Source organism: Platichthys flesus, chromosome 5 (genome assembly GCF_949316205.1).
Source record: "Platichthys flesus chromosome 5, fPlaFle2.1, whole genome shotgun sequence".
Lineage (NCBI taxonomy): Eukaryota > Metazoa > Chordata > Actinopteri > Pleuronectiformes > Pleuronectidae > Platichthys > Platichthys flesus.
In genome coordinates, this window is record NC_084949.1 from 16,041,803 (window position 1) to 16,066,842 (window position 25,040).

General features: G+C 39.2%; 1 pseudogene; it reads left to right on the forward strand.

The window, feature by feature from the left end:
* The first annotated feature begins 572 nt into the window (after positions 1-572).
* LOC133953470 (cGMP-specific 3',5'-cyclic phosphodiesterase-like) lies at positions 573-24,728 on the forward strand (annotated as a pseudogene).
* The last annotated feature ends 312 nt before the right edge of the window (positions 24,729-25,040 follow it).

Consider the following 25,040-nt stretch of genomic DNA (forward strand, 5'->3'; position numbering starts at 1 on the left):
ACCACTATATATCCTACTGTATTTATAGCCTGATACATAACTGTGGCTTATTTCTGAGTCTGCCTTAAGACAGTATCACGCTGAAGTAAAGTAGATTTTGTATTATTATTTTGAGCACATTATCACAGTATGTAACTCATAGTGGCATTATAGGGTGTGTATTTATGACAATGTTATTGTACTGTTGTTTGTAAACTGCTTGTGTTTTGTGCTGAAAGGTTTGTGTGTGATATTATTGAATTGCTATGTTGTGATATAATTTCTTAACGGATGAATATAGCACAAATAAAATGTGCATCACTCCAGCATATCACTATTAGCTTGTAGTGATGTATGAACTACTTGCAGCAGAACTGACCAGAGGAGTTCAGCCTTTACAGTTTGGACCAGAGCCATTCATCATGTAATCGGTTTCCTTGAATTAATGAACTTGAGGCTCCATGTTATCTAAACAGATTTCAGGGGATTACCTTTACGCAATAGTTTCCACGGGCTCCTCCATGTCTTCCCTTCAGTCGGACCCCTCACAACGTTCACCCGGTGTTTCGTGCACAACTCAACAGACTCTGAACGATCCTCTGTTTGGTCTCTGTCCACCTGGGTGAGGTGATGCCTTGTTTACAGTCTGAGGAGCAGGAGTCCTTGGATCCGGACAGGGAGACTCCCGGGGCACGAGAGGAGTCCTGCCGCAGGGAGACAGCGCCGCAGCTGCCGATGAGCAAAGACATGGGCTGGTTCTTCTCTCCTCTGTGGAGCCCTCGCTCCAAGACACGCAGGTTTGGAGACCGTATGACCCGGGACCGGGTGGAGGCCTGGCTGGATGACCACTCTGACTTTACCAGGGCCTACTTTCTACGCAGAGCTTCAGCGTAAGATATTATAACACCACTAGAGATTCCCTACATTTGAAAAGTCATATGGTCTATTGCTGTTATTTTAAATTTGGCTTTCAATGATTGATGGAATATAATCAATTTAGGAATATGAAGCAATGCACGAACAGGGGCGTATATTTATCTCCTTGCTGGGGGCATTAAACAGACATTTCAAATGGGGACACAAAAGGTCCCACTCAAAGTACTGTTGTAGACGCATTTGTACAGTATATATTTGTATTTATAAACTGGATGCATTTATTTTAGCATTTCACTGACAAGGTCAATAGTTTAAATAATTCTATATGCAGTAAGAAAAACTAATGTACAAAGAATTGAATTACATTTGTTGTTAAAGAAATATTACTACATAATCATCTAAGATAATGTAGTTTAGAAAGCATGCACATCCAAACTTGATAAACATTAGGTGCTGCCCAAACTTGAAAAAGGATTTATTTTGCATCTGCAACACAAGAAATTGGATTGCATATAAGTAAACAGTTTAAAGATATATAGTTCTGTTTGCAATGATATTGAGGGGACAACTCTTTGATTCCCAGGATGAGGTGGTCCAGAACCCCCTGTCCGCACCTTCACATCCGTCCCTGCACACAAAATATTATTTCCATAAAAATATTCTGTATCTTCTGATGTCCACTGTCACATCAAGTCAGTCATGTAATCTGTCTTGTGTTTGACTTCAGGGTCAGTGTTCCACAGTCTCCACTGGTGCCCACGTTTCCCAGAAGCAGCTCTGATCACTCTGACCAGCTCCTGAAGGCCCATCAAGGCGGAGCTTCGTCTCCACTTCCCTTCTCTCACACAAACATCTCATCTGTATCCGACCGGCTAAAAACCCTCGCCTGCTGTACGCCTGACTGGAAGGATCCTTTCAGTCCAGATGTTCTGGCCACGCACTTGCCTTGTTCTCCTGGTTCTTCCCGTTTCTCTTTTCCTCCTTGTCGACATCTTTCTCCCATTTGCCCTGGCTCTCCTGACCTGTCCCATGCACCATCTCATCTTCTGCGGCCTACCGCTGCAAACACCGCAGCCTGTGGCCATGGTGAGGGCTGCCCATGGATGATGGAGCTCCTGACAGGAGGTCTCAGTTGGATAGGTTCTGTGGCAGAGCTCTGCCATAGGGCTGTCCTGCACGTCGGGGGGATACTGGCAGCTGAGGGCAGTTGCCTCTCTCTAGTACAGAAAGACGGCAGAGGAACGAGCACCTTAGTGGAGGTGATTGCCCCGACAGCACTGGAGCGCCTGGGCAAGGTCAACATCTTCAGCCACTACTACCTGGAGCTGTTGAGGGGTATCATGGGATGTGTACTGGCTACAGGGTCTCCAATGAACCTGAAAGACAAATCAGAGGTAGTTGTTTTTCATGACTCTGCACTTTTTAATAAGCTTTTTTAGACATGCAACACACATGTTTTTACACGTGACAAAATCTTTAGCTACCAGGTGCAGGTATTTTAGGCCAGAGGACTGTTCATTAAATCCTGTTCCCTGATTACCTGGTTTTAGATTATGACATATTTATTCATGCTGTGTGAGGGTGTGTGTAAGGGAGTCCCAGATGATGCACCTGCTTCTAATCCTATTAGCAACTTCTTCCAGAGATTAACCTTTGATTGTTTAGATGTCCTGTACTCGGCTGAAGTGTGTCCTTCCCTCTCACACACACACACACAAACACACACATACTGGTTTCCATGGTTTGCGGGGCGTGCACTTTTTATCATAACCTGTGGGGACCACCCTTTCTAGAGGTTGTGGAACTATGAAAAAAATCAGGGACACTAAGAAAAAATCAGTTAGTACATACACACCTTAAAATATCTAAATTCATGAAGTAGTGTTTTGACTGTGCAAAATGGGGACCTTAGAAAAAACGGGTAGGTATGGCTGATGGGGACCTCATTTACATATCATTTGCATGACTCACACAACTTGTTATAAGACTAATGGGGACCATGCTTCAAAAAGCATTTTTATATACATTATTACTGATACCGTAAGTCCTTCCATTATTACATTTGTTAGAGCTGTTTGTTTAAAACTAATAAAGTCTAGCCAAAAAGAACAAAAGTTGTTGATAGAAAATGTAGAGATATAACATGATACCTGTAAATGGTGATAGGGATGCAAAGCATTACTTTGTACAGAAAATCTTGCTGTTCATGAACTCCGCCTTACAATGAAGCAGAATTTGATAGGACTATTAGTGTAATGTGGTTGAAGTGAATATAAACTTATCAAACAGTGACGGGCTATCTATATCCCTACAAAGAATAATTCTTATTCAGGCAAATTTGTAAGATATTTTTAATTTCAGACAACCACATAGCAACCGCTTACTGGTGGTAATCTTCCCATTATTTACTTAATTTCCTCTTGTTGGCTGTAATGCGGTTATATATGTAGAATTTCACATTCTGCCAGCTCCGGTCCTTAAGAGCTTCTGGATCAGCCCTTAAACACTTCTCACAGTCAAACTTTGCTGAAGCAATACAAGATGTGATGAATCGATTCATGTGCCTTTCCACTGCCTTCACGTCTGTCTCCTTCCAGGGTGTTTTCTCCTTTGCGGCAGTTGTACCTTTAAGTGGTCGGAAAAACACATTTGTAAATACAAGGACTCAAAAGTGTGTAAGAGTTATAATCCAAAGTTACAAGTTCTATAAAGTATAAACTAACTTCTACAGTATAAGAAAACTAAAATATACAATTACTCTGCCAAGAAAACACTGATATGTGCATTCTGACTGAAATTGTCAGTGGGAAAGAGGATTTTGATGCCATTTTCTTATAAGCTGAACATGCTGTGTTATATTAACAAATAAACTGTTCATTCTGATCAATGACATGGACTCACATTCACTGACATAAATTTCTCAAAATTGTCATGAAGAAAAAACTGTATTTATAAAATGTTGGATCTGTTGGATAAATAAATACAATGTACTGATTCACTCATTAATCTAACTAACTATGGAATTGTGAGGACGTAGGACAGGTGTTTGGTATAGGGACTAGTTGTTGTTTGTATGTTTATACTATTAAAACTGTAACTGTTATGAGTCCTACTTTAAGCACCTAATATACTCTAGAATCAGCCAAACAACCCTTTATCTGATTATTGCAGGCATGAATATACAGATAAAACTACATTAAATGGGGGCAGCAACAGTTATGCGGCAAAGGTCTGAAATGACAAAGTATTGGTGGCAACATCTTAAGTTGGCAACACTGACAACAGTCTCTGATCTGGCCTTTTTTTTATGACTGCTATCTAACGATGTCCTTTATAGTCTGACTTGACCGGGGTTCTTCTACTGCTCTGGGGGCTTCAGGTGTAATGTTTTGACCATCCAAAATCATGTTGTCTGGTGTTGTATAATCGCAGACAGTGGGGCCCATTGAGCTATCAGGATCATTAAGAGGCAGAAAAGTGTTCTTAAAGTTTAGTTGAACTGAAGCATCACTGTCACTGTCACTTTCGGAGATGGTATCTGGTACGTTATAATCTGCACTCTCTGATGACGAATCAAATAGTTCAGAATCTTCCAGATCTGTGTCTTTCATCTAAAAAAATTAATGAAAAGATTATAAATATGTAGAGCTGTAACAGGTAGATGAGAAATTATTCTTTGTGCTGTTTTGCAAGTTTTGTGTCATAATTTGATTATTTTAGCAGTTTATATTATAATAAGCAGAATATTTTGACTGTTCTGAAAAAAAAAAGACTATATCGAATTGCAGCAACTTGAAAAATTGAAGTGCAACTGAAAGTTATTGTAGGCCGTCTTAATTTTGGTACAAAAGTCTCAGTTTCATTTTTTGAAGTCTGTAATCTGAAAATAAAGGCACATATGCAATAAATAATTTAGTAAAAGTGCATATAAGAATTTTTGAGATCAAAGTTGTGTCTGCTCTGCTAAACTAATTCTGAATTCACAATCTAGAAAAAACATGTTTCACACATTTTAGACACAACATTAGAGTTCATCGTGGGGACCAGTTTTATCTAACTTTTCAAAAACAGTTACTACTTGCACACTGTCAGAAGGTGTGTTGTGGGGACCACGTGAATACAAAATGTAGAGTGATAATTTATCAAGAAAAAAAATACTGTGAAGTTTGAAATCGACCATGAATATACCTCTACCACTAACCTTCAAGATGCCATACTTGAAATGTCATTGTATACCAATTTACATAACTTCTGACCAGTAAAGCTATTCCTCATTCACACAACTTAACACATGCTTTGTGGGGACATTTTACACACAACATTATAGTTCATTGTGGGGACCAGTTTTATCTAACTTTTCAAAAACAGTTACTACTTGCACACTGTCAGAAGGTGTGTTGTGGGGACCACGTGAATACAAAATGTAGAGTGATAATTTATCAAGAAAGAAAATACTGTGAAGTTTGAAATCGACCATGAATATACCTCTACCACTAACCTTCAAGATGCCATACTTGAAATGTCATTGTATAACCAATTTACATGACTTCTGACCAGTAAAGCTATTTCTCATTCACACAACTTAACACATGCTTTGTGGGGACATTTTACACACAACATTATAGTTCATCGTGGGGACCTGTTTTATCTAACTTTTCAAAAACCGTAACTACTTGCACACTGTCAGAAGGTGTGTTGTGGGGACCACGTGAATGCAAAATGTAGAGTGATAGTTTATCAAGAAAGAAAATACTGTGAAGTTTGAAATCGACCATGAATATACCTCTACCACTAACCTTCAAGATGCCATACTTGAAATGTCATTGTATACCAATTTGCATAACTTCTGACCATTAAAGCTATTTCTCATTCACACAACTTAACGCATGCTTTGTGGGGACATTGTACACACAACATTATAGTTCATTGTGGGGACCAGTTTTATCTAACTTTTCAAAAACAGTTTCTTCTTCTAACCAGCGAAGCTCTTTCTCGTTCACACAACTTAACACATGCTTTGTGGGGACATTTTACACACAACATTAGAGTTCATCGTGGGGACCTGTTTTATCTAACTTTTCAAAAACAGTTACTACTTGCACACTGTCAGAAGGTGTGTTGTGGGGACCACGTGACTCCAAAATGTAGTGTGATAATTTATCAAGAAATAAAATACTGTGAAGTTTGAAATCGACCATGAATATACCTCTACCACTAACCTTCAAGATGCCATACTTGAAATGTCATTGTATACCAATTTACATAACTTCTGACCATTAAAGCTATTTCTCATTCACACAACTTAACACATGCTTTGTGGGGACATTTTACACACAACATTATACTTCATTGTGGGGACCAGTTTTATCTAACTTTTCAAAAACAGTTACTACTTGCACACTGTCAGAAGGTGTGTTGTGGGGACCACGTGACTCCAAAATGTAGAGTGATAATTTATCAAGAAAGAAAATACTGTGAAGTTTGAAATCGACCTTGAATATACCTCTACCACTAACCTTCAAGATGCCATACTTGAAATGTCATTGTTTACCAATTTACATAACTTCTGACCAGTAAAGCTATTTCTCATTCACACAACTTACAACAGGCTTTGTGGGGACATTTTACACACAACATTATAGTTCATTGTGGGGACCAGTTTTATCTAACTTTTCTGAAACAGTTTCTTCTTCTGACCAGCGAAGCTCTTTCTCGTTCACACAACTTAACACATGCTTTGTGGGGACATTTTACACACAACATTATAGTTCATTGTGGGGACCAGTTTTATCTAACTTTTCAAAAATAGTTACTACTTGCACACTGTCAGAAGGTGTGTTGTGGGGACCACGTGACTCCAAAATGTAGAGTGATAATTTATCAAGAAAGAAAATACTGTGAAGTTTGAAATCGACCATGAATATACCTCTACCACTAACCTTCAAGATGCCATACTTGAAATGTCATTGTTTACCAATTTACATAACTTCTGACCATTAAAGCTATTTCTCATTCACACAACTTAACACATGCTTTGTGGGGACATTTTACACACAACATTATAGTTCATTGTGGGGACCAGTTTTATCTAACTTTTCAAAAACAGTTACTACTTGCACACTGTCAGAAGGTGTGTTGTGGGGACCACGTGACTCCAAAATTTAGAGTGATAATTCATCAAGAAAGAAAGTACTGTGAAGTTTGAAATCGACCTTGAATATACCTCTACCACTAACCTTCAAGATGCCATACTTGAAATGTCATTGTTTACCAATTTACATAACTTCTGTACGGTAAAGTTATTTCTCATTCACACAACTTAACACATGCTTTGTGGGGACATTTTGCACACTACATTATAGTTCATTGTGGGGACCAGTTTTATCAAATTTTTCTGAAACAGTTTCTTCTTCTGACCAGCGAAGCTCTTTCTCGTTCACACAACTTAACACATGCTTTGTGGGGACATTTTACACACAACATTATAGTTCATTGTGGGGACCAGTTTTATCTAACTTTTCAAAAACAGTTACTACTTGCACACTGTCAGAAGGTGTGTTGTGGGGACCACGTGACTCCAAAATGTAGAGTGATAATTTATCAAGAAAGAAAATACTGTGAAGTTTGAAATCGACCATGAATATACCTCTACCACTAACCTTCAAGATGCCATACTTGAAATGTCATTGTTTACCAATTTACATAACTTCTGTACGGTAAAGTTATTTCTCATTCACACAACTTAACACATGCTTTGTGGGGACATTTTGCACACTACATTATAGTTCATTGTGGGGACCAGTTTTATCAAATTTTTCTGAAACAGTTTCTTCTTCTGACCAGCGAAGCTCTTTCTTGTTCACACAACTTAACACATGCTTTGTGGGGACATTTTACACACAACATTATAGTTCATTGTGGGGACCAGTTTTATCTAACTTTTCAAAAACAGTTACTACTTGCACACTGTCAGAAGGTGTGTTGTGGGGACCACGTGACTCCAAAATGTAGAGTGATAATTTATCAAGAAAGAAAATACTGTGAAGTTTGAAATCGACCATGAATATACCTCTACCACTAACCTTCAAGATGCCATACTTGAAATGTCATTGTTTACCAATTTACATAACTTCTGTACGGTAAAGTTATTTCTCATTCACACAACTTAACACATGCTTTGTGGGGACATTTTGCACACTACATTATAGTTCATTGTGGGGACCAGTTTTATCAAATTTTTCTGAAACAGTTTCTTCTTCTGACCAGCGAAGCTCTTTCTCGTTCACACAACTTAACACATGCTTTGTGGGGACATTTTACACACAACATTATAGTTCATTGTGGGGACCAGTTTTATCTAACTTTTCAAAAACAGTTACTACTTGCACACTGTCAGAAGGTGTGTTGTGGGGACCACGTGACTCCAAAATGTAGAGTGATAATTTATCAAGAAAGAAAATACTGTGAAGTTTGAAATCGACCATGAATATACCTCTACCACTAACCTTCAAGATGCCATACTTGAAATGTCATTGTATACCAATTTACATAACTTCTGACCATTAAAGCTATTTCTCATTCACACAACTTAACACATGCTTTGTGGGGACATTTTACACACAACATTATACTTCATTGTGGGGACCAGTTTTATCTAACTTTTCAAAAACAGTTACTACTTGCACACTGTCAGAAGGTGTGTTGTGGGGACCACGTGACTCCAAAATGTAGAGTGATAATTTATCAAGAAAGAAAATACTGTGAAGTTTGAAATCGACCTTGAATATACCTCTACCACTAACCTTCAAGATGCCATACTTGAAATGTCATTGTTTACCAATTTACATAACTTCTGACCAGTAAAGCTATTTCTCATTCACACAACTTACAACAGGCTTTGTGGGGACATTTTACACACAACATTATAGTTCATTGTGGGGACCAGTTTTATCTAACTTTTCTGAAACAGTTTCTTCTTCTGACCAGCGAAGCTCTTTCTCGTTCACACAACTTAACACATGCTTTGTGGGGACATTTTACACACAACATTATAGTTCATTGTGGGGACCAGTTTTATCTAACTTTTCAAAAATAGTTACTACTTGCACACTGTCAGAAGGTGTGTTGTGGGGACCACGTGACTCCAAAATGTAGAGTGATAATTTATCAAGAAAGAAAATACTGTGAAGTTTGAAATCGACCATGAATATACCTCTACCACTAACCTTCAAGATGCCATACTTGAAATGTCATTGTTTACCAATTTACATAACTTCTGACCATTAAAGCTATTTCTCATTCACACAACTTAACACATGCTTTGTGGGGACATTTTACACACAACATTATAGTTCATTGTGGGGACCAGTTTTATCTAACTTTTCAAAAACAGTTACTACTTGCACACTGTCAGAAGGTGTGTTGTGGGGACCACGTGACTCCAAAATTTAGAGTGATAATTCATCAAGAAAGAAAGTACTGTGAAGTTTGAAATCGACCTTGAATATACCTCTACCACTAACCTTCAAGATGCCATACTTGAAATGTCATTGTTTACCAATTTACATAACTTCTGTACGGTAAAGTTATTTCTCATTCACACAACTTAACACATGCTTTGTGGGGACATTTTGCACACTACATTATAGTTCATTGTGGGGACCAGTTTTATCAAATTTTTCTGAAACAGTTTCTTCTTCTGACCAGCGAAGCTCTTTCTCGTTCACACAACTTAACACATGCTTTGTGGGGACATTTTACACACAACATTATAGTTCATTGTGGGGACCAGTTTTATCTAACTTTTCAAAAACAGTTACTACTTGCACACTGTCAGAAGGTGTGTTGTGGGGACCACGTGACTCCAAAATGTAGAGTGATAATTTATCAAGAAAGAAAATACTGTGAAGTTTGAAATCGACCATGAATATACCTCTACCACTAACCTTCAAGATGCCATACTTGAAATGTCATTGTTTACCAATTTACATAACTTCTGTACGGTAAAGTTATTTCTCATTCACACAACTTAACACATGCTTTGTGGGGACATTTTGCACACTACATTATAGTTCATTGTGGGGACCAGTTTTATCAAATTTTTCTGAAACAGTTTCTTCTTCTGACCAGCGAAGCTCTTTCTTGTTCACACAACTTAACACATGCTTTGTGGGGACATTTTACACACAACATTATAGTTCATTGTGGGGACCAGTTTTATCTAACTTTTCAAAAACAGTTACTACTTGCACACTGTCAGAAGGTGTGTTGTGGGGACCACGTGACTCCAAAATGTAGAGTGATAATTTATCAAGAAAGAAAATACTGTGAAGTTTGAAATCGACCATGAATATACCTCTACCACTAACCTTCAAGATGCCATACTTGAAATGTCATTGTTTACCAATTTACATAACTTCTGTACGGTAAAGTTATTTCTCATTCACACAACTTAACACATGCTTTGTGGGGACATTTTGCACACTACATTATAGTTCATTGTGGGGACCAGTTTTATCAAATTTTTCTGAAACAGTTTCTTCTTCTGACCAGCGAAGCTCTTTCTCGTTCACACAACTTAACACATGCTTTGTGGGGACATTTTACACAAAACATTGCATTTCCTTGTGTGTACAAGTTTTACCTAATTGTTCACACACAGTTTCTACACAAACTCGGAACAAAGAGTGATCATATAATGATAAAACAGAGATGGACATGAATTTACCTCTTCAGGTGTGGTCTTTGGCCCAAAGGCACAAGCCATCTGTCTCTCTGAGTGGACAGGATCTGAATCATCCTCCTCCATGGTGTTAACAGTGATGCTGGTCGTCTGTAAACAAAAGTAAAACGTTCCCAATATTTACTTATATTATATTCTAATATTTCTATTCAGATAAAGTTTTGAGATTACATCCATGTCATAAGCAGGACTGGATACATTTGGCAAATGACCCTGATTCTTTAACATATAAAGTGATAGCATTTCAATGCTTTTTAATTATGCCCAAACCCATTACCATAACCCTACCCCTTGTTTTCGAGGGTATTCTTGCCCCTTGAAACAGAGGTTGAAATCTTCCCCATCTAATTGGGACAGCCCTCCAAGAGCTGTTACATAACCAGTGGTCATCGCAAAAACCTGCAACGACATCAGTAGTCTTTGATGTAAACACAAGCGACAAAAGGTTTTGCTGGGTATGTCATTGTAAAAACATTATTGAGATCTCTAATGAACCAATGCTATTGTTTGCATTCACTAAAGTGACAAACCTATAATATCCTAATATCATCTATGCTAATGCAGGTGAATCAATGACTTTTCCATTCATCCAATGGAAGTTGAAAAGTTTGGACACTCTGCACTATTTCACATATAAATCAAAATCAGAGCTTCAGGCTGCTTGCAGAGGTTTGTAGACAACCCTGCTAGGATGCAGTGTTAATAGAGGATCATTCAGTTCAGTAACATAATATCTATAATGATCTAAACTGACCTTCAATAGCTTCTTAAAACTTTTGTAAATTAGATTCCTGTTTGTTATTTCATGTTCCTGTTATTTTCACTACACTAAGTGGTCGCTCATACATAGCAGCTTAAAGCAGGTTGTGATAGGCAATCCTGGTATTTTTTGTATATGTAACGTGTACATGGTTATAACAATATTAATACAGCCAAATAAGGTCCACATATTTCTCATTCTACTCATTGTATTTGCTGTGTTCTGTGCTACATACCTGTGTTTGCCATGGGCAGTCTTCACCTCCATAGTTATAGGCGATTTCTTCTCCTTCTTTGATGTCATCCAGGGCAAATAAACAAAGGTGGGGTTCTCCATTAACACCAATTTTTTTCATTTTGGAGTAAGGACGTCTGTGTTCATCATTAACTTGTCACCCAATTGAGCCATCTTCTCTGAAGGCATCAATACTTGAGAAATTGGAAAAATTGAAAAAGAAAAAATACAAATGTCACAATATATCACAATAAAACCAGAGCCCCACTTAGTATAACTTAAAATAGTATATGGAGTGTAGTTTAGGAATTCTTAAGTCCACTTGAAGGCAAACATGAATGCAGCACATCAGGGGTGGTAAAGTTTTCTCCTTCTCTGGGATTCTGCATCACTTATTATATCCTTAAAATGCAGATGCAGATTAAGATGCATTTATTAGTCCCAAACACATGCACAGACATGCAAAGGCACACTCATGCAGGTAGGGAAATTTAATGTCTGCTTTTGACCCATCTGGTGCAGGATACACAGAGCAGTGAGCGACCATGTACGGCGCTCGGGGAGCAGATGTTGGGGGAGTAAGGTGCCTTGCTCAGGGGCACTAGACAGGGTAGGGGAACTCTTTGATTTTTGGACAGATCAATCCAGGTTCATCTTTTGTTGTTTCTCCGTGGAGTCGAACCAGAGACGAACCAGAGACGAACCAGAGACCTTCTCTGCCCATAGTCCAAGTTTCTGCCAATAGACCACCACCTCTAGACCTCCCCCCTATATATAACAAAGTCTCCTTTGCAAATTGTACCCTTTGCAAATATACCACATCCTGCAAACAATAAAAACATTTTCAATAAAACAGGAGGATCCATTAATTCTATTCCTTGACAATGAGTTTATGCTAATATATACTACAAAACAAACCAAAACTGACCACTGCAGCATTCTAGTCCCTATTAAATGTACTCTGGAGCTTTTCTTTTGATTTTAAATGATAATTATTTATTGATTATTTACAGCAGATACCACCTTACCTTTTGCTGCATAAATATACTGGACCTCTAATTTGCAGATGTGTATCATGTTGAATTGCTGATCCGTGGTGGCATTTCTGAAGGAAAAGATTAAGACAAATGAGTTTACTTTAAAATAATTGTTTGATTTGTTTGCTTAGTAAGATTTTGTGGCACTACAAATTGTTGTTGTTGCCTAAAACCTCATGAGGATTGTTTTTCTTGCAAAATTCAACTACAGAAACATTCTCCTTCACTCTCTGTCATGAGTAACGTTCCTGCCTACAGGATTATGCATACTCCTGTGCGTTGTTGCATAAACTATACACATCTACAAACATATATGCACCGTATATCTGTCTTGTGCATGTGTGAAAGCTAAACCGGGTCAAATCTAAAGCCAATTCTTTAGATTTTACCTGCAGGTCATGCCTGAAAACACCTTAAATGAGAGATGATTATGTCTGAATAATTATGAAGGAGTTTGGCTTTCACATATAAAGAACACAGCAGGAGAATTCAGACAGGAGGAGGCGCCTGGGTAGAGCAAGCCAGAGGCATGACATGATGACAAATTCAGTATCAGAGAGCATAGTATTTTTTTTTACAGCACATCAAAGATGATGGCAAAAGAATGTAATTGTATTTAGTTTTGCATTTACACCAATGTTACAAACATTTGAATATGTCCTCATTATCAACAAAGAGTCAACAGGGAGATTTTTCATGCTGAGATATTTTTATTATCCCAGTCTCACGTGTGTGAGCTATTAAAAACACTATGAATTTGCCTACTCGCCGGCTCTGAATCCTCCGGATAATCTCCTACTGTATTTTCTCAATGGCTTATTCGGACAATCTGCAGAGTTTTTACTGGGGGGGTGACAGAAGAAACTCTGGATTATCCGGAGCGTTTGCGTTTTTACAAACTGCCCCTATCTGGATAGTCTCTTGGTATCATCCAGATTGCAGTGCATGTTTAAAAGCAACTTAAAGAGAGTAAAGTAAGAAGGAAAACAAAGCAGCAGCTATTTTCTGTTGTGATTTTATACGGGAAATAGATGATTCACTATTTTAACTTCATTTAAATTCAACAAATGTGGTGTTATTCCCACATAATAACTGGTAGTGTTGACACCTTTTCTCTTATCTACCAGGGCAACACAGAACAGAAGTGGGTTAAATGAAAACCATGAAAGAATTATCCATAGACTATTCAATATTATTAAGATTAAGATTAAGATGCATTTATTTGTCTCAAACACATGCACAGACATGCAAAGGCACACTCATGAAGGAAGGGAAATTTAATCTCTGCTTTTGACCCATCTGGTGCAGGACACACAGAGCAGTGAGCGACCATGTACGGCGCTCGGGGAGCAGATGTTGGGGGAGTAAGGTGCCTTGCTCAGGGGCACTAGACAGGGCAGGGAGACTCTTGGATTTTTGGACAGATCAATCCAGGTTCGTCTTTGGTTGTCTCTCTGTGGAGTCGAACCAGAGACGAACCAGAGACCTTCTCTGCCCACAGTCCAAGTTTCTGCCACTAGACCACCGCCTTATGAATACAAATACACCTTTCAATTACATTGACCTCATCACACAATAACTTCTCTCTCCCCTGCTTTAGCTGTACAAACACTTTAACTTTCTATCTGCAAAAAAAGTAATATTCACAGTAAAATTTCTCAGCTTTTACCTGTTTATTTGCCTGACGTTAATAACCTACTGCTCTACTTTTCTATTCTAGACATTTTATCATATTAGTGACTTGTCATTTGTGATTGTAGCTAATTTAACTTAACTGCAGGTTTTAGATTTAATCTTCTATCATTTAATTCCAGATTTATGCCTCTGACCATGTTTCTTTAATAACCTGCTCTGCCTCTTCCACATGAACCTGCCCATGTTAAATAAGAAAATAAGTTAAAAGGGCCGGTTCATAACCAGCTTCCAAATAGAGGTTATCCAGAGCAGCCAGGTTACACTTCCTCTGTTGTTTAAAATTTAAAGCCCCTCAGCGGAAGCTACAGTCAGACTTAAATTATTCTGTATAATGGTACTGTGTAAAATGAGAACAGCTGTAATTTGAATTGTCTGACTATAGTCAAAACCTGTGCTCTATAATGTTCTCTATTAATTAACTTAAACATACTAAATATAGCATAACAGGGCTTATATTGATCTTAAGTTCATCATAACAAAATGAGACTCAAAACTCAGAAATGCTTAACTTGATTGTCTCCTTCAGTTTACATAAACTCCTACACATATGCATCATGCATGCAAGTAGTAATAGAAATGCAGTAAAACATTTGAGGTCTTACACTTAGCCTTTGTAGCTAATCAGAGCTATTAATCATGCTAGCTAGGTACAAGTAATACATGCAATTTGAGGATTCAACACTGCTTATAATTATTTAAGATACAACTGTGCTTACCTTATGCTTTACTTTTGCTCCTCTGCACATGTTCTTATCTTCTTAGCTAGTTTCTCCAGCAAATAATCTTCTTTTACTGTTGATAGCTACCTCTTGATGCTGAAAATGTCCTCGCTGCTTGAATCATTCCTAATGGGGACAAGGAAGTGGGTGGCACCCAACCATATTTGGAAGATGTGTGTGTGTGAAGCAGTGGGTGCAGTACTAACTAGAAACAGTAGGGCCACCAATGAGCAATGCTCACACACTCACACTCACCAAAAAACATGTCGTATGGGCCAATGCTTAAAACTTCACGGGCACCTTCAGAGTAGCTCTAGTAGTCATTTAAAAGGGTTATCCTCATGGGGACCGGGATTTTGGTCCCCAAAGCGCAACCGGTCCCCATGACGTGACTGTGTAAACAGTCAACGGTCCCCATCGCGTGATGATTACCAGAACACACACACACACACACACACACACACACACACACACACACACACACACACACGCATATGTACATGCCCGCACACAAAGGGAAGATAGCACAGCTCATTAAAGGACTATAAGAAGTTGCCCACATCACCCCTCCTCTTCCTCACCACCAATGAGATTAGGAATCACTGGCAGCCCTGTGCAGAGTAGGGTAATCCTCCATCTGTATTGGTGTGGATCGGTTGTTCCTAATAACCTTTGGGTCATCAAGGTTATTGGGAAATGTGGGTATTCCTGGCCATGTGACAAACTAATAATCAACTTTGATCAAGAGGATTAAGGACACTCTACTCAGTTTATTTCTATATCCTTTTACACGTCTTTCATATCTCTTATGTTTTCTGATTACCTCCTCAGTTCCCTACGTTCGATTTAGATGAAGATCAACCATCAGACGTTCAGATCGGGACTGTTCTGAGTGTGCCGATCAAGAACCACAGGGGAGAGGTATAGTTTATCTCAGTGTGTGTGTGTTCATGTGTGTGTGTGTGTAGGTTTGTGAGAAATATTTATTTTGCATGTCTGACTAAATATATTTCAATGTTTACAGGTGGTAGGTGTTGTGGTCATGATCAACAAGAGAAGTTTTGAGGATGGGCCAACTTCTGCTTTTACTAACATGGATGAGAAGGTGAGGACTTAGATGGTCTCTTATTTGAAACAGAACCACACATTATTATGAAAATCTTACATTTGAATTTGATGGGCCAGGTGGTGTCAAATCACATGGATGTATTGGGGATGGTCTTGGATAATGTCCAGCTGTACGAAAGCTCAAGACAAGAGGCCAAACGCAGTCAGGTAAAATTATAAACCCTCAGTATCCTCCAGCATACTATGGTCACCTCCTAAGATATAAGAATAACATATAAGATATTCCCCTGTCAGGGTGTGCTGTATTTTACTGTATACACTGATGAACATAATTGTATGCTTGTGTGTCAGGCCTTGATCGAGATGGCACAGGTGTTGTCAAAGGAGCATCATTCCTTTGAGGTTCTGCTGAGTAAGATGGCGGCCACCATCATGCCCTTCACACATGCTCAGTACTGCACAATCTTCATCCCCAGAGAGCAAACCTCAGTCATCGAGGACGAGGTGAAGAGGTGTAAGATTGCTGGTATTGTTTATTGATGCATGCATCAGATATTTCCTGACTTCCTCTGCTGGTGTTGCTTCAGATCTTGTTCTCACGTGTGATCCACCTGGAGTGTGAGGAGCTGGGATCAAGCTGCCAGGTCTACAGAATGTACTGCCCGCACACATCCTCCAAATTAACAAATATGTTATATTATTTGACGTTACATGTCGTAAAGTACCTCCACAATATTTTTCAGGGAGCGGGACATCAGCGTTGTCGATCCATCGTATGCCCTCCGAACTCTGGCCACCATGGAAACACTTACCATGTCTGAGGGCTCTGAAGGATCAGTAAAGAGTCTGATCTGTTGTCCTGTCAGAAATGAGAGGTCGGAAAATGTTATCGGTAAGTCACACTCTTTCATGGCAACAGCAATGAATTACTCATCATTAAACTTATTATTGTACACATATATGCCTCTTCTAAAACACAGCAATTCCATCGTTCAAGTGCCTTATAATCATAGAATGTTTTACAAAGATGGAGGCATGAAAGCTCCTTCTAAGTGAGGCCAAAGCCTTAAAGACGCCACCTGGTGGCCGGCCACAGTACTATGGGTTATAAACTCTACTGTAATTCTTATCCCACTTAAGTGTTTTCTGGTAAGTTCTGGTTTTATTTAGTTATTTAATGGTATAAAAACTGGGGCAAATGTCATGATTGACAGCTGAGACCGACTTGCTATTGGTCGAGTGTGTGTGTCGGCAGCACGGCTCCACCCCCGATCTCCACTGCACAGACAGTGGCTCCAAATGCACAAGATGGCAACGTTCACATCCGGGAGATTATAATTTAATCATTCCTGCATCGTGGGAGGGATTTGAGATGCATCGTTTATCTTTATATAAAGTCTATGGTTACAGTAAATATACTAGATGCTGTTGTTTATATGCAATTTACTATTCAGTGTGATCAGGACTACAAGGCAGAGATGTAATTTAACCCTTAGATTAAACTAGGCCTATAGTCTTATCTATCCTGTGCTATGATCCAAAGACTAAAGATGTGCAAATTCTCTCAAAACTCTTTCTCTCTTGTCACTCAGCGGTGTGCCAGCTGATGAACAAATGCAGCAGGGACTCCGATGACATGGAAGCCTTCAACAAATACGATGAGCGTCTATTGGAGGACCTGGCGGTGTACTGTGGCCTGGCTCTGCAGTATGCTCAGGCCGTGCAGATCAAAGAGGAGCGAAGGGCCAGCATAGAGGTCACACAGGAGGTGGGAAAACTGTCTCACCTTATTACCTCATACCTTTAATCCTTAGAGTCATAGGAACCTTAACATGTGTTGGTAAAAAGTTACAGTCTGTGTGTTCACTCTTCTCCCTGCAGGTTCTTGCCTACCACATCACTGCAGCCGAAAAGGAAATCCAGGCATTGCAGGTGATTCTCCTTCTCGTCTCTCTGTGCTTCAGCAGTATCACAACAGATACATAAATGAGTCTCCCTCTACCCACCCATCTCTTCTAATGCCTCTGGTATTATGTTTCTGGGTTGTCAGCTTGTCCAAATGTTCCATTGTGAACACGATATCTCTAGAAAGCCTTGAGGGGATTTATTTTCCTATTTGGAAGAAATGTTCCGTTGGACTCGAGGATAAACCCTTTTGATTGTAGTGGTCAAAGGTCCAGTTCGCTGAGACCTTTCAAAACACATTCAAGATTAACTGATAAGGTTTTGGTGGTCGATGGTCAAAGTTCAAGGCCTCACGAAACATTATTTTTGCCCCTTGAATGTTAAATCTCAAGTGTGCTCTCAGGAAATTCCTTCAAATTTTGCTCAGTGTTCACTTGGACTCAAAGATTAAGTTTTCAAAGGTAAAGGTCACAGTGATATTACTTTGAAAACAATATTTCTTGAACATGTGGAGGGACTTAAACTGTAACTGGTTCTCTCCCTTCTTTGTCATCCTGTCGTTAGCCTTGTTATCGCCACTGCAGTGTATTGAGCTGGTCAGATTACAGGGCTTCAATGCCAAAGTACAGTTAATGCCTTACCAACTTAAACCTCTTTGTTTGCTGCTAATGCTGCCTGCGAGTAGCCAAGGTGAAGGTATCATCCTCCCTTGGAATCTATTCAGTGTGGGCAGGAGGTGGGGGCGGGGGGGAGCAGTGGCGTATTTTCAGTTTTAAACAAGGTGTGTTTGTCCATGTGATTGTGAGTGGTATGATGTTGAAGTATCATCAAGGCCTTTTCTGTTTTTCTGTTTTTCTGTTTTTCTGTTTTCAGGAGGTCTCCATTCCTTCTGCTGAGTCGCTGCACATATTAGACTTCCATTTCTCTCACTTTGCTCTGCCAGAGGAGCTGAGCACACAAGCCACCGTTCGTATGTTTCTGGACCTCAAATTAGTGCAGGACTTTAACATTGATTATAAGGTACCTGACTGGCTAACATTAATAATATATCGAATATTTGATTCATTGTTTAACCATACCGCCTGAAAATGGTTAAGAGATTGTTTTTAGTTTTGACCTGCGTCTGTGAAAAGCACTTTTCCGATATTTCCCAGAAAATGTATTAAATCGTTTCAACTGATCCCTTAAAACACAAATTTAACGTGTGTCTCTTTCCCTTAGAGTCTGTGCCAGTGGATCTTAACCGTGAGGCGTGGTTATCGAAACAACGTGCCTTATCACAACTGGAACCACGCGCTGAGCACTGCACAGAGCATGTTTGCTATGCTCATGGCCACAGAGCAGCTCCAGGTCAGCGTGTGCTCTAGGATCACGTATAACAGCCATCCATAGCAAAGAAAACTTGAAATATTCTGCTCATTTATTTTCTACCACTTCTAAGGACATTGTGGGTTTGACAGACAGCTCCATCCTCCTGTTGAATTAATTTGGGGCGGGATGTCTTGTTGACCTGTTATCGTTCTTATTGCTCAATAGACATCGTAAATTCCCACCGCTGTTTCACCTATTGACAACCTGACCAAGTCTTATCAACCAGAGCGACTGTGTTGACAGTCCTCCATGTGTGACTGGTTCAGAAGCCGCTGCCTTCTTCTGAGTCTCGTCTGTTTTAAATTCTTCAAGTTCAACTAACCTGAGGCCAGGGGAGTGACTCGAGGACTGCAGGGTTCCTGCAGGACACCAGGCCTCAGAATTATTTCGGAGCGGATTAATTTTAAGGCTTTTGCAAAAAACCTCTTAACTGCTGTCACTGGAGATCACACACCAGCCTTAGCTGACCTGTGCTGCTCACATATTGCAGCGTCTCTCTGCAGTACAGTAGTGGCAGTACATGATTAACTCTGATCGTGTTTTATAACGCAGTGAAACTAGTCAGGCCATCCTGTTTGCTTTAATTAAGTAGTTGGACTGACTCTAACTTGATAAAACAATTGGGTATTTCTATCTTTTTTTCAATTGTAAATAATAACAACTATTTTCTTTTGTATAATCATAAAGTGTTATATTTAAGTATTAAAGTGGTAAAGGTCTCTTATGCCTGCATTTAGAGCTCTATCTATCTATTTTCTAGAACCACCTGAAGACTTCACCTCTTTTCCTACTTACTCACACCTCAGTGGACATATTCCCCTGATCGCCCTCTGTCAGTCTAATTTAACAGATCTATACTCAGATACTCTCTTCCAGGTCTACTGTGCTGAAACTTAGGTGTGGTTGCTCAGTTCTACATTTCTTTGAATAAAGGCATTTACCCAACTAAAAGGGCACATATCACCATTAAGGCCCAAAAGTCCCCTCAAATGCAATCAAACTGCACCAAATGTTACACACGTCCAGAAATCAGTCCACTAAATATGCCAGATTTTGTATGCAAGATTCGTGAATTATTCTCTGCGTAATAAAAAAAAAAAATGTCTGTTAATAATAAAGAAAGTTTTATACTAGAACTTAACCTCCTGGCAGAGGTAATAAACAGACTTTCATGTCGAGAATCAGGGTAACAGTAACTTCACTCTGTCCATCTCCGTGTTTGTTTCTCTCACAGACTATCTTTTCCCGTCTGGAGATCTTAGCGCTGATGATCGCCACTCTCAATCACGACCTTGACCACAGGGGAGTCAGTAACTCCTATATAGAAAGGTACATTTATCAATTTCTTAAGGAGTTATTTCGTATCACAACTAATAAAGTTATTTCTATTCATTTCTATGTATTGTGTAGCTTATTTTTTATCAAATGTCACTGCCTTCTTATGCCTGTATGATTTCTCTCTATCTCTCAGGAGTCAGCAGCCTTTAGCTCAGCTCTATGGACACTCTTCCCTTGAGAACCACCACTACAACCTGTGCCTCTTCATCCTGAACAATGCTGTAAGACCTCATCCATCCATAGACATCGATTAGTTCATTCTGAAGCACCTCTTATTTTTGCCTCAAGCAACTACTACCTATATATAAACATTTATGTCTCTTTTCATTAGTCCCTGACACTAGAGTGTGTTTATGTCTGACTTCTCCTGCGTGTATCTGCTGATCACAAAGTCTGAATTTCACCTCCCCGAACTCTGTGTCTCTCCTCCCCCTGCAGGGGAGTCAGATCCTCAGTGGTCTCTCCACAGAAAACCACAAAACTGCTCTTCACACGATCAAGAGGGCGATCCTCGCCACCAACCTCACCGTGTACATGGAGTGAGTTAAGAGATCAGATATCAGAGCAGCTGGAGGTCTTGTGTCGTCCAAGTCTTGTTTTGACTCCCATTTTTCTTTGTGGCCGTGTTTTTAGGAGAAGGGAAGAGTTCTTTTCTCTTGCTAAGAAAAGCAGAGTGAGCTGGAAGAGTGAGAAACAGAGAGAGCTGCTGGGGTGAGAGTGACATCAAATCAGGGACACACCATAATGATGTTAGTGATGAGGACGTGCTGCTCAGATGTGTATTGCTCTCGCAGGTCCATGTTAATGACAGCCAGTGACCTCTCTGCTATCACTAAGCCTTGGCCTGAGCAAAAGAGGGTAGGTCTCATTGCATATAAACTCCACACTTCATCTCTCAGTTTATCCAAACCTCACCGTCTCTCCTCCTCTGAAACAGATTGCCGACCTGGTTGCCATGGAGTTCTTTGCGCAAGGGGACAAAGAGAGAGAAGAGTTCAAAATTGAACCAATTGTAAGTTTACTCTTGAGCTCCTGCATTTTGCTGACACAAGGTCAGATCAGGGAGCTTTTGTTTTAAGTGAGTGTCAATAGAAAATGCTTATTTAAAATAAAACATTTTGTTATTTGCTATGACTAACAAATTATTTCACACGCACTTTTCATCACATTCATCCTAAAACTAAAATGTTTCCCTTCCTGATGTACGTTAGAGAGTCCTTAAGTTGTTTTTTTAATGTAAGTTGCATGCTTCTTCCATCATTGTTACAGTAAAGTTTAGATTGAGAGGTTTAATGTAGACTAAAGGTAAAATTGGTAAAGGAAATTACCCTAGTTTATAGGAAATGAATCTAGCCTCATTTTTAATATTTATACTCTAACAGCCAGTTTACCCTCTCTTCTCACCAGGAAATAATGAACAGAGAAAACAGCACTCGTCTGCCATACATGCAAGTTGAATACATCGATGAGATTTGCTATCCACTCTACAAGGTGTGTTCCAACATTTCCCTTAATCTTTTATCCTCTCTTCTAATCTCCTTTTGTTTGTACCTCAATCATCACTATGTTTGCCTCTCTCTCATGTTTTGCATGTCGTCCTCAGGCAGTGTCTGGACTGTTTGACAACTGCACCCCGCTGCTGTGCGGCTGTGAGAAAAACAGAGAAAACTGGCTGCATCTGGCTCAGGAAGCAGAGGAAGAAAACAGTGAAAAGTGTAGTGAGCCTGGAAACTCATAGACACAGTGGGAAGAGACGCAGCCCGAAGAATAGACGCCAGAAAGAATAGGGAGAGTTTTTTCTTTAGAAGCAAATGTCTCGGACTGAAAATCGACTCAGTGTCGAATATGTTATTGGGTTATACAAATATCTTGACTATTGTCATATACGCTGTAATTATGTCCCCAAAAAAAAGGACTGTCAACTGTATCGAATCTCACATTGATTTGTTTTTACATTTATAAGTGATGGCACAGGAGAGTCATCATTTAATATCTTCATTTTTTTTCCGGAGCTGTACATTTTTACACTTGTAAATGCCTACTTTTGTAAATTTGTAAATGTTTATCCAGATTCAAAAATCTTAATTAATATGTTACCACATATCAAATCAGGATCTAGCGTTGTTTCATTTTTTAAATACAAACTTTGTTGCATTCAGTGGGGTCATTTGTGCTGAGATCAACCAATGTGCTGTTGTTTCTAATAGGAATCATTATTAACTCGACCCTAAGGCTTTGTAATGTTCATGATCAGGGCACATAATCTGTGTCAGCCAGAAAATCTACAAAATTGTCAAAGAAATTTCATGTAATTTCCAGATCCTGCTAGTAAAAGCACACTACACATCTAAAGCATGTACTTTCAGAATAATGCTCTGTTATTCAAAGTATTGCTGCAAACCTTGTCTGTAGTTTTGGGGGTTAGTTGTCATTATTACAAAGTGTGGCTGGTCAGAGTTTCAAAATTACTCTTCATAAACATTGTAGCACGTCATCAGAAAAGGTTTTTCAGTCATTTATAGAACCAGTGTGGTTTTAAAAAGCTTTGTACATTTTTTTTGATTTCATCATGTTGGAAAATGAGATAGCTGCTGTGTTCTGATTTTCTTAGCAGACTTTTTTAACGTAATTTTAATGTGTATGCTAATAACAGATTTGGACTTATTTCTAATCAAGTTGTATACTGTGCTTTATTTTCAGTCCACACAACCATCCAAAGTACCAGAAAAGAAAAGGCTACAGGCAGTGTTGTGCATGAACGAACGCAAAAGAACGCGTTCATTGAACACGTTCACTCTTATGAGAACGATGAACTGAACGCAACTCAATGACAAATAATGAATTTGAACAGTGAACACGTTCATATTGTATTGTCCTCGCGTATAGACGACAGGAAACTTCACTCTTTATTTGTAACTTTATTAAAGTCCAACGAACACATCACACTTCTTGTTCGTAACTCCGACACTCCTATCATCCACCACTGTATTCTTCACTCCCCTTCCTCATTCACCCTTGATATGCCAACTCATCAGCCAATGAGAGCCTGCCATCCAACAAAACCCTACAGCCATTGGCCTAGAATTGTCACGTGCCCCACCCCTACCTGTTTAACGCTTTGGACATTTCAATACTTTCTCCTCAGGAAAGACGTTGTCTAAATCGAATGCTTTCACCATGTCATTGCTCAGTGCCCGTAAAATGTCTGCGATGTAGCTTAACCTAAACCAACTAACTTGACTTCGCACTACATTACCCATCACTCATGGCACACATATGCAGACCAAACAAGCAACGTTTTCCAATTGTTTTCTTCTCTGGCCAGTGTTTCGGCTCCGAACCGTAGTTGGGAGCTCAGCTCACTGGTCAGGGCCAGCCCTGGTAATGTTGGCGCCCTAGGCGAGATTTAAAATTGGCGCCCCCCAACATACACACGCAAACTGTCATGTATCCCCAATAACTTTTGAACTGTAAACAGATGCACACACAGGCAGACAAATTTGTAAGCTATAAAAAACAAAAACAATAAAAATAATAAAAGAGTCCTGTACTGATAGCATATCATGTCATGTCGACACAAATAAACATTAATGATGTCCACAATCGGGGTGATTCGTACCTCTATATTGTTCTTTCTTCTCCTCGTATAGTTTGCGGTGCTTTCTGAATTGTGCACCTGTTAATTTAATCTTTTTTTGATTCATCTTTGACTCTAACCGCAGTCTATAATGTTCCTACTATGCTGCCAAAATGAGTAGGTTTTTATACATCTCTTTGTATGCATCATGCTGATATGAGGAACTGTTGTGAAGATGTGAAATGAAACTCCCTTATTTTTTTTCTGTTCATGCTGAAATAAAGTGGATTCACTTGTTCTGATGTTTTCGATCACATCTTTATAAAACACCTCACTAGCTTCACACTACAAACCCTATGGGGGGGAGGGTGAATGTTTTTTTAGAGAAGATTCCAGATAGTAATTTTCTGTTGATCGACTTACCAATTAATTTATTAAAAGCTAAGTTTCCCCTGCTACTTAGTCTATTGGGTTTTTATATTGTGTTTTATTTACATTGTTTACATTTGTTTATTGTTGTTGTGCACTGATTGCTGATTGTACATCAAATTGCCCTTGAAGGATATTAAAGATTTTCTTTTATGGAAAACTTTAGTTAATAACAAGCTGCACAAACCAAGCTAGAGCAGCAGAAGAACCCAGCAGCCAGCAGGGGGCAGCCTCAGGACATCACAGCAGATTGTGATTCTTTAAGAAGTTCAAAGACAAGGTTGGAAAACGTACTGGGTTATTCTCTAAC